This window comes from Schistocerca serialis, chromosome 9, assembly GCF_023864345.2.
Source record: "Schistocerca serialis cubense isolate TAMUIC-IGC-003099 chromosome 9, iqSchSeri2.2, whole genome shotgun sequence".
In the NCBI taxonomy this organism is placed as follows: Eukaryota; Metazoa; Arthropoda; class Insecta; order Orthoptera; family Acrididae; genus Schistocerca; species Schistocerca serialis.
In genome coordinates, this window is record NC_064646.1 from 369,328,922 (window position 1) to 369,339,425 (window position 10,504).

Sequence of the window (10,504 nt, forward strand, 5' to 3'; positions counted from 1 at the left end):
TAACTTTCTCGTTTTATTTATAGCAAATTTAGTCCTTTTACTTAGTACTTTACAGGTCGTACATTTTATACCTCTTTTTCATGAAATAACATAAAACTTTTCAGTATAGAAATAAATGTTGCAGATGTGACAAGGACATCACGGCTACTCATCACCAGTTTCACTCATATGTATGGTATACCTAAGCCTTGGCCAGAAATGAAAGTAACAGAAAGAGGAGCTACAGATTGTCAAGCGTTTAGAAAAATAGCATTATTGGTGAGAGTTGGACGACACATTATCCATTTATGTTAGTGCAGTTCACGGCGACTGGAGCAGCATACAGGATAGAGAATGGTAATCGGGGGTCGTGGGGCGAGTCTTTGTGCGTAAGTTTTGTTCATATTTCCATTTTTCATATTCTATTTTACTTACACTGTAAACAAACCGAAATAACGCTCCGTATATTTTAGTTATTAATATTTTCATAGAGAGTATGAAAGGGAAATGGAAAGGAAAATTTGGGATTACAAATAAATTCCAGGGATAGATGTGAAGCATACACGAGAACTTTGTAAATAACTTTTATTATTTTAAAGTTGAATATTTACACGTGCTGGGATGATACTGACCGTAGAAACAGGGAAAACTAATTTTGTCGGCATGTTGCACACGTCCTAATGGCCACATTTTTACAATTACTTGCTTGTCTTTAATTTCTATAGAAAAAAACTTGGTTTTCATTTACAAAAGGTTCACTCTCATTGCACAGTCTTGCAGCAAACCACGAGTGACGCATCATTTCACCAAGTATTGGTGAGGATAGATGGTGATGTACAATAGTTTGGAATATGACGCAATGTTCTCGAGATACGATTTCTGTTTCTCGCTGCACAGGAGAATAGCATTTTTTAAGATTCTGATCAATTTATTACCTGACGAGAAAAATACGGATCACAACGTTACACTAGCGGAATAAATTTGGGAGAATCGCTTTAATACTGCACGATGGAAATCCACCATCTTGAAAAATCGCGTAGTGTAACTGTGGACTTGTTTGTCCTTGTCACGAATCATTCAACAGAAGAAATTCGTTCTCCATAACGTAGGACTTCACTGCACCAATGGAAAAAAAAATTGTGTAAGTCTTTTAAAAAGATCACCAGATTTTCATGAAGTAATGACTACAATCCTACATTGTACTCATCTATCGTTTTTGAATCCTCGGTCCAAAAAATCCCGTACTATCTTGTAGGCTCACGTAGATTATTGGCAATAATTTTCCTGAAAGGGTTATAGCATACTGCGTTTTAAAACAGTCGATTCCTTCCTTTATATTTTTCAGCTTATTTGTAGGGCAAGTAACGTAAAAATAGAAACAAAAAAAAAATTCCGCGTAGCATTTATTCTTTCTGCCGCACCGGGCGCTAACTGGGAACTACTGAAACATGAATGGTAAATGCCTCGTCCGACCACACCAAAAATGCTATTTCTTCAAAGTGAATGCCCCTCTGAAACTACCACTTCTGTCACTTTCATTTCTGGCCAGCGATCGCTACGGTCGCAGGTTCGAATCCTGCCTCGGGCATGGATGTGTGTGATGTCCTTAGGTTAGTTAGGTTTAAGTAGTTCTAAGTTCTAGGGGACTGATGACCACAGTAGTTAAGTCCCATAGTGCTCAGAGCCATTTGAACCATTTTTTTTTTAGTCCACCAGATATTATCAGAATACACTAATTTCAAAATATGTCACACATTTTCATACTGTATAAACCGCATTAACATCATCTTTTACACCTATGAGTAGCACCACGGGGCTTGCACGCAGTGGCCGTCCAACCACACAACATACGCTCTGACTTACTACTCCTTAGACTGCTGACGCATAGTCGGTGACAAAGGCGGAAAGATAAAGCCCAGTTGCATTCATCAGGCTGCGGAAACTGAAATTTTCTAAGATAACGCTACCTCTAAACGACAACATACTTACAAGAAGACAACACTGAAAGAGCAGCTGCATCTTTGCGATAAGACAAAGCCTCTTGTAGCCCCAGAAAAGGTTCAAATTTTCCTGCGCCTGAGGCCAAGTGCCAACTTCGCAGAGAGATCGCCTCCTGTCTGATAGAGAGATACTGTCACTCTCAAGATATATGGTCACTGGATAAATCAGTAGTAGATTTAGTTCCTCTTTTCGAAGAGATTTTAGTGGCAGCACTTCGAAAGTCTTTTTGCGACTCACTAGCACCTAAATCGAGTCAATGATAGAGCGGTGCAAGCAGAGTTTATCCCTCCTCTTTTGTCTTATCATGATCAGCCGACCCAACTGCTCCGAGAACTTAGTCCATTCTCCGTGTTTCCAGTATTACTGTTCTCTAATCTAAACTTAATTTCGTAATCATTTACTGCGTTATTTATGACAAGCTTCTTTTGTACTGGCTAGAGATGTGCGGTGACCATAAGCAACGCATCTCCGTAAGACATTTTGAAGTCTTGTACGTCGGTACTCTTCCATTTGGAGACACGTGTAGACAGATATCAAGGCGCATGGTGATTTTAGGAAAACTCATTCTCCTTAGAGAAAACATCCACCGTATACGGAAAATAATAATCCGCCAAGGAATAATATGCAGTAAGAAACGTAATGGCTGTTTTACACCTCTTTACTGCTAACTGATCCACGGGGAGAGGACAACGACGCAGAAGTCAACACAAATGTACGAATGCTGGTACATAGTAGGTTGCATTAATAATTCTAATTTACCTATCAAAACCGCTTGCGGAAATGGATAATCTTTAGCGGTATTTGATAATGAAAGTTCTCAACCTCCAAAATTTTGTAGAACTGTTATTAGACCATGTCACAGGTACTTTGTCACATTTGCTGAAGACGTTTGTCGCCTTGCGTTACATGCAGTAACGGAATAGCTCTCACACATGATGTAATCAAAATTAAGCAATGAGATCTGTAGAGATCAGCACATGTTAGATGTGGTGGATCAGTTTTTTCAAGCAATTTCACTTCAAACTACAACAACACATCTCCTAAATTAATGTCGGCATTCTTAGACTTTTAGATCAGACAGAGACCTGGACAAGTGAATTCGATTCACTGTCAGATATTTACATAAAATAAATGTGTTTACTGTGTTTCGACTCAATCAAATGAAAAGATTTTAAGCAAAGGTCTTGTGAGAAGACGTTATGAGTATCAAATGTAATATTTAACAGAAATTTTAATTTAATATTACATAAATTTAATATAGCCGACATATTAGTCGTGAAAGAACAGCAACTGTATTGATAATTAAAAAGCTGTCACTTATTATTCAGCCTCAGCTGTACATTTTTAAATACATTATATTTCGATCATACCGGATCATCTTCAGATCTGAAACAAAATAAAACTGAGTATTTACTGCCTATTATTTTACAGTAAGTAGAAAATCATTGTGCTCGTAAATATGATTTACTATCTACTGTAATTGCATCAGGACCTCATGGTATCTGTGTCAGAAGCTTATATCAGAGACGTGTGTTTTGCAACTGCGGTCAATATTTTAAAATGGTATCTGGTGGAGCTGTGGGTGAGGGGATGGCAATGGTGGGCAGAGGAAGTGTGGCGAGGGGAAAAATGAAGTGAGTGTGAGTGGGAGACAAGGAAATGAAAGCAGGGCGAAGGAGTAGTATGCACGTAATGAAGTAAACAAGGGAGAAACTTACACTAAAATTATAAAAAACGGAAATTCTGTAGTAATTTCTCCACCCCCTTTCCCTCCACTCCTTCTCCTCTTGCCTGCCTACACAAGATACCAATTTAAAACACTGACCGTATTTGCGAAATACAGTACTCAGATATGACGTGATGACACAGACACAATAGGTTTCCGATGCAAGTACTGGAAACTATCCACTTGTTTGCTATCACGGAACCCTTAACTGACCTGCAAGTTAGGGGCGAGAATCATGATATAAGGCAAATCACACCCAAGCGGGTTTACGGTGAATCTGCACAACGTGTGGAATGAAATCTTATAATACCCCTGAAATAAATACTACGTGGTTTGGGTATCCTGTCATACAAATTAGTATCCATTAAATTAATTACTTAAACTTTCCCTTGAAAGGCCGGCCGAGGTGGCCGAGAGGTTCTAGGTACTACAGTCTGGAACCACGCGACCGCTACGGTCGCAGGTTCGAATCCTGCCTCAGGTATGGATGAGTGTGATGTCCTTAGGTTAGTTAGGTTTAAGTAGTTCTAAGTTCTAGGGGACTGATTACCTCAGAAGTTAAGTCCCATAGTGCTCAGAGCCATTTTAAACATTTTTTCCCTTGAAAAATGAAGATGCGAAAGGGTTCTGGTGAGTGTGACTTTAACAGATGAAGCCCTACCAAATTACGATTTCTTTTTCTTTTAATTTGATCGTGAATTTTTACGAGGAATAATCATCGATTTCAACGTAAACCAAACATGTAAACCGTCCTGTTGGCAAGGGCCTAGTGCAACAGACGCTGCATCGAATCTAGTGCGCTTCTCTACTACGAGAAGGCGAAGCAAAGAAAATGGGTGAAATGTAAAATAAAGAAGTACGTAATCGGATGCGGTACCACAACCTCACCATAAGGAGGCTAAGCGGTCCTATGCATGCCACCGCTGAGAGACCTCAGCTGGAATTTTGGGTTGTTGAATAATCAACTAAAACCCTACAGGTCAGAGCAGCATATATTACCGACGGTACAGCACAAGGCGGCCTGCTGACAACGGCTGCTACTTCTGCTCGGCTAAGTTGCACGGAGATGGGCTCCGCCGTGGAGACCGATCGAAGAGCTAGAGCGAAAAAAATAACTGCCGGACAAATGAAAATGTGAATGAAATTACCCTGCAGCAAGGGCGGCAAAGTACACGTGCAGCTCTTGCGGCGGTCAGGAACCAACCCCCCCCCCCTCCCGCCCCTGAAATCCCCTCACCACACGCCCAGAGAACGACCACTCTGCTGTGGCAGAACTCGGGCAATCGTCACCGATAAACAAAGGTTTCGCCAATGATGGTCTTACAACAAATTCGTCTAGACTCCAACTGCATTGCTCCGTCAATCTAGGCTCCAATACCATTCCTTCGACCATTTTCCGACGGTGTCTGGAAACGTGTGTTGACGTAATAGTCGAGCAGCCTATCACAGCCTCCACCAGGACATTGTGCTGGAAGCTCTCTGACAACGGGCACAAATGGAACATGATAATTATGGTGCTACGTGTGGCACCATTATCCCACGGAACAAAGTGATCATTTCTCCAAAACATCGCAGTCAATAACACAGTCGTGGTGAAGAGATGGCGAGTTCCTGCACAAATATCAAGCTCTTTCGAGAAAGTCAACAGCCACAGGACGGGACTCCGTTCACTCTTCCTAGCGACTTCACGTTCCCCGCACCTTCTGACTGGTGCTAATGTGAGTAGTTGTCCTCCTCACAGACCAAAAGTTCCCCGTCGTCTCCAGCGTGAAATGAATAGAATTGCCACATGCATACACCCTACTCCCGATCATCTTCATGCCAATACATAGCATCCAGTCACCTACAGTGCAGTACGGTAGCGAAATGACATTAATTTGCATGGACGCAAATTCAGATTTTACAGATTCAAGATAGGCTAGCGTGTGAAGAGACCAGTGGACTTGCCATCGTGCAGTGCTTAAGTAAATTCTATATTTATGTACAATTCTTTTCTAATTTTTTTGTAAGATAATAAACAGGGCATGTGTAATACTAGTATGTTTTAGATCTGAAGTTAATCCAGTGGTCTCAAAACACGTCATGTGTTTAAAAATATATAACTGAGAGTGAAAAAATATGAGAACTGTTTTAACATAAATTTAGGTTACGAGCTGAACACACATCTCTACGCAGTATCCAGTCAGTTATTAGCTTTGCACATGCAGTCAGCCTAATACTCATGATTGTTAACTTCTAATTGTCAATACGAGATTAGCCACTACAAGCCAGCGCCACTGGTATTAACGTCTATTGCTTAGTGCACTCTCCAGCCACTAGCCAATAGACTCCACTGTTCGTATCGGTTGTGGTGGGTTTCGACGATGTTGCATGAGCGAAATTGCTGGTATCACCAAATAAACATGGCCACGCCACTCTCAGTTTGCACCAACGAAAAACAGCATTCTGTGCTACGTTTTCTTTACTACCCGGAATTGAAATCCATATTAGGCAATGTTGTCCTATGGGGAAGAGTTTATGGCAGGACCGGACAGTCAAAAGCGACCGAACAAGCGTGAAGGACGAGGGGAGAGTAGGATGTCAAGTTATAGCCACAACTGATGCAAACACTGAGCAATTCCACGACTTGATTTTGGATAACCGACGAGAAGCTCCTCTTAAAGTGGCAAAGATACTGGTTCTGCATAAGAAAATATTTCCACTCATGGCCGTCCTAGCAACAATCACATCCCACGTTTTCTCCAAAGGACAGTAGTTCACATAGGTGTCCGCACAAATAACACTTTGCGGGGAAACATTTTACTCAATACCAAAACCACCACCATAGGACTTAAAAAGTTAGGAATACACGGTATGGTTTTTGACAAATGCACTAGCCTGTATTTTGCGCAGGTCAGCAGAATCTTTACTATAAGATACCAAAAACCAATCAATGCCTCTGGATTACAGAATTTAAGTTAATGTGCAGTTTTCACACCCTCAGACCAACATGGAATCCTTCTTTCCAGTATTAAAGACATATTACATACCACTAAAGAAGGCAAGGAAATAGATCTCCAAGAAGAACTAAGAACAGATATTCATATTCTCAGTTCATATAGGTTGTAAATGAGCTATTGGAGATAGCCAACAAATAATTTATGCAGAATATCGTTGAACTACTCCCATAAGTTAAAAATAACAAAGATCTCCAACAGTCAGGAATGTCATCAACAATGTCTTCACCGCAATAGAAAAACACCTGTGCTACATAACTTCCTACCAACCACCATAGAATAAAAAGAACATAAATAAAACTCAACACACTAAGTAGACGCCCCTAATAGTTTCGTAACATATAATTAAATTTTTAACATTACCGAAAACATACTAAAAATAACTTGCATATATTTATATTTGAAGTAATTTACGATGTTAGTATAAAATCTCTAATACTGAGCAGATGTGTCCTCTTAACACCCTCCACCTATTACATTGATATTGCCGCCAACTACCTTATACACTGTAGTGATCATATCCACCTATTACATTGATATTGCCCTCAGTGATCATAAAAGGTCACACACACACACACACACACACACACACACACACACACATATATATATATATATATATATATATATATATATATATATATATATATATATATATAGCAAGATATATGAGACACCCTATATATAGGGTTTGCTCACCTAAAATAACTTTTTCTGATGAAAAATTGTTTCAACCAGTATTTGTTAACATCATTTGGTAGTTCTTGCTGAGGGTATACTGTTTATGTATCCCCACAGATGTAGGAGATACGGGATAGAGGTTAGATCTTTTAAAGTGTATCATGTACGTACATTTCATTCCAGAACATACTTAGCCTCTCCAAGAGCTATTCAAAAATTTATATCACGCGGTGCCATATTTGTAAAAAAAAAAGTAGATGTTCAAACGACAAAGGGTACACAGTTTGTGGGGAAACCGAGATGTTTACTGACTTGAATGTACACATCACATATCAAGCGTAGTGGCGTGACTGTGGTGCCGTTCTTGGTTATGATTTCCGACTGATGTAAACACAGGTACTCCTGTACCTCCCTCCCCCCCCCCCCCCCTCATTGGTTGCTTTAGCATACAGTACACCTCTTACCAGTAGCAGAGTAACCTAATGCGGCACGGCTGTAGTATACATCGCGAATAAAATTTTTGTTGTTTTAAGATGTATGATGTACACGTACAACGATAAGGAAGAAATGCTTCTGATCCACGGAGAAAGAACGGTGACATGAAATAATTTAGTAACTCGCTTTTTTATATTCAGTACTGTTAGGTAACAATATGATTATTATTTTATTATGTCTATCTAGTACTCTACTACACATGCCTGTACTATAATTTGCTGTAGGCGGACGAAATTCTGTTTATGAACAATTACTGTACAGCAGGCGATTCTCTGACAAGCCACTGCTTGTAGCTGGATGTTTGCTCATATCTCGTTTACTTGAAACAGGAAGTATAATTGCGGATCCTATAAATCGTCGTAAAACACGAACAGACGAAGCTGCTGATTTCGCTGCGCTCATTGCCGTAGTCGTGAATCCTCAAGGCAGCATATGACGAATTCAACATGAAGATGGTGTCTCGGAAACAAGTGCATTATGCGTTCTGCAACTTTATAAATTATATCCTTACTATGTTCATTTACATCAAGAACTTCATGGAAGTGACCTCCGTAACAGGGGTCAATTTTGTGAGTGGGCTCTGTAGCAACTTCTGTCTAATCATAAATTCTTCTCGGATATTCTTTCTACGGACGAGGCGTCATTCTTCAACAAAGGAATTGTCAATATGAGAAATATACCTGATTGGTCCATCAGCAATACACGATGCTCCGACAGGTACAGCATCAAAGTCCATGGTACATTAATGTTTGGTGTGGAGTTATTGGAGATATCTTCATTGGACCTTCTTTGGTAACTGTCTACCAAAGTGGCAGACAGTACGCCCGATTTTTAAGACACACTCTTCATGTTCTCTTAGATGCCATACCTCTAAATCATAGGATGGTCACGTGGTATCTGCTTTATGGATACCTTACACTTAACGCCCTACGAGAACTAATTCCGGACCATAAATACCCGGTAGGTGGATGTGACGTGGTTGGCCATTTAGTTGGCCTGCACCATTTCCGGACCTTACACCGCTCGATTTTTTTTTTGTGTGGAGCAGTCAAGGATGCTGTGTACCAAAACATTCCAACAATACCACAGTTCATACAACAACGCATTATTGATGCTTGTACAGTCCTCACAGAAGAAGTAGCACGATATAGGATGTCATTCATCCACAGAGTGACCCTATGTATGAATGCCATTGGTCACCATTTTGAGCGTGTGATGTAAACGTTCTGTTTACCTCTGCATTGTCCTAAGTTTTGCACTACGGTACTGTACAATGACAAGATGTAACTGCTCTACAGTGCCGTACAGTTGCATTCGAAGTTTATTGGTAGTTTGTAAAATGTTAGAACTCTCATTGAAGAGGTTAAATGATTTAGTCAATAAAATGCTATGTAGTAATATTTAAATTATAGAAGTTATGCATTATTTATCAGTTGATAGCTACTACTTAAAAGTCCAGTCGGATACATTTTTGAATAGCTCTTGGAGATGGTGAGTGTATTTTAGAATAAAATGTACATCATTCCATTAAAAAAATTAACCTCTACTCCGTATCTCCTACATCTGTGGGGATACATAAAACGTATACCTTCCAACAAGAACTACCCCAATGAAGCAGCCGCGCGGTCTAAGGACGCCTTGTCACGGTCCGTGCGTCCTGTCGGACGTTCGGGTCCGCCCACGGGCATGGATGTGTGTGTTGTCCATAGTGTAAGTTAGATTAAGTAGTGTGTAATCTTAAGGACTAATGAACTCAGCAGCTTGGTCCCATAAGACCTTACCACAAATTTCAAAAATTTTCAATGATGAAACTTCCTGGCAGATTAAAACTGTATGCCGGACCGAGACTCGAACTCGGGACCTTTGCATTTCGCAGGCAAGTGCTCTACCAACTGAGCTACCCAAGCACGACTCACGCCCCGCCCTCACAGCTAGGAGACGAGGTACTGGCAGAAGTAAAGCTATGAGGACGGGGCGTGAGTCGCGCTTGGGTAGCTCAGTTGGTAGAGCACTTGCCCGCGAAATGCAAAGATCCCGAGTTCGAGTCTCGGTCCGGCATACAGTTTTAATCTGCCAGGAAGTTTCATATCAGCGCACACTCCGCTGCAGAGTGAAAATGTCATTCTGGAAATTTCCAATGATGTTAAAAACCATTGGATGAACAATTTTTCATTTAACGTATCAGAAAAAAAGTTATTTTTGATGAGCAAGATAAGTGGGAATGAGGCATATATAATGTCGAAGCTATGTTGTTCCGAAACGAAGGAGAAAATCTAAAACTTTTCACACAAGTTTTTCAGTATTTATAAGAGGACATAAGATAGTGACCGTAACTCCTTCTTAAAATGCCATTCTCGATACGTTTTCAGGTTCACATTACTTTTTTTAAAAATGGGATTATGTATTTTCTTCTACGAAATTGGGAAGGGCCTTCAATTTTGAGTATAAATGTTGCATTACTTTTATCCTTCAGGTGTGAGAAGACAGAAAATAGTGTTGACACACTTTAACTTTAGTGACATCCACTTCCACTCTATGCGTATAATACTAGTACACTTTATAACCAAAATTTATGCTCACATTACAAGCAATTTCATTTTAGTAAATGCTCAAAGTTACGATCATT

General features: G+C 40.1%; 1 non-coding gene across 1 annotated transcript; it reads right to left on the reverse strand.

The window, feature by feature from the left end:
- Positions 1-9,711: 9,711 nt before the first annotated feature.
- Trnar-gcg (transfer RNA arginine (anticodon GCG)) lies at positions 9,712-9,786 on the reverse strand. The gene has a single exon. It is a non-coding gene; the product is annotated as a tRNA-Arg (tRNA).
- Between the last annotated feature and the right edge of the window lie 718 nt (positions 9,787-10,504).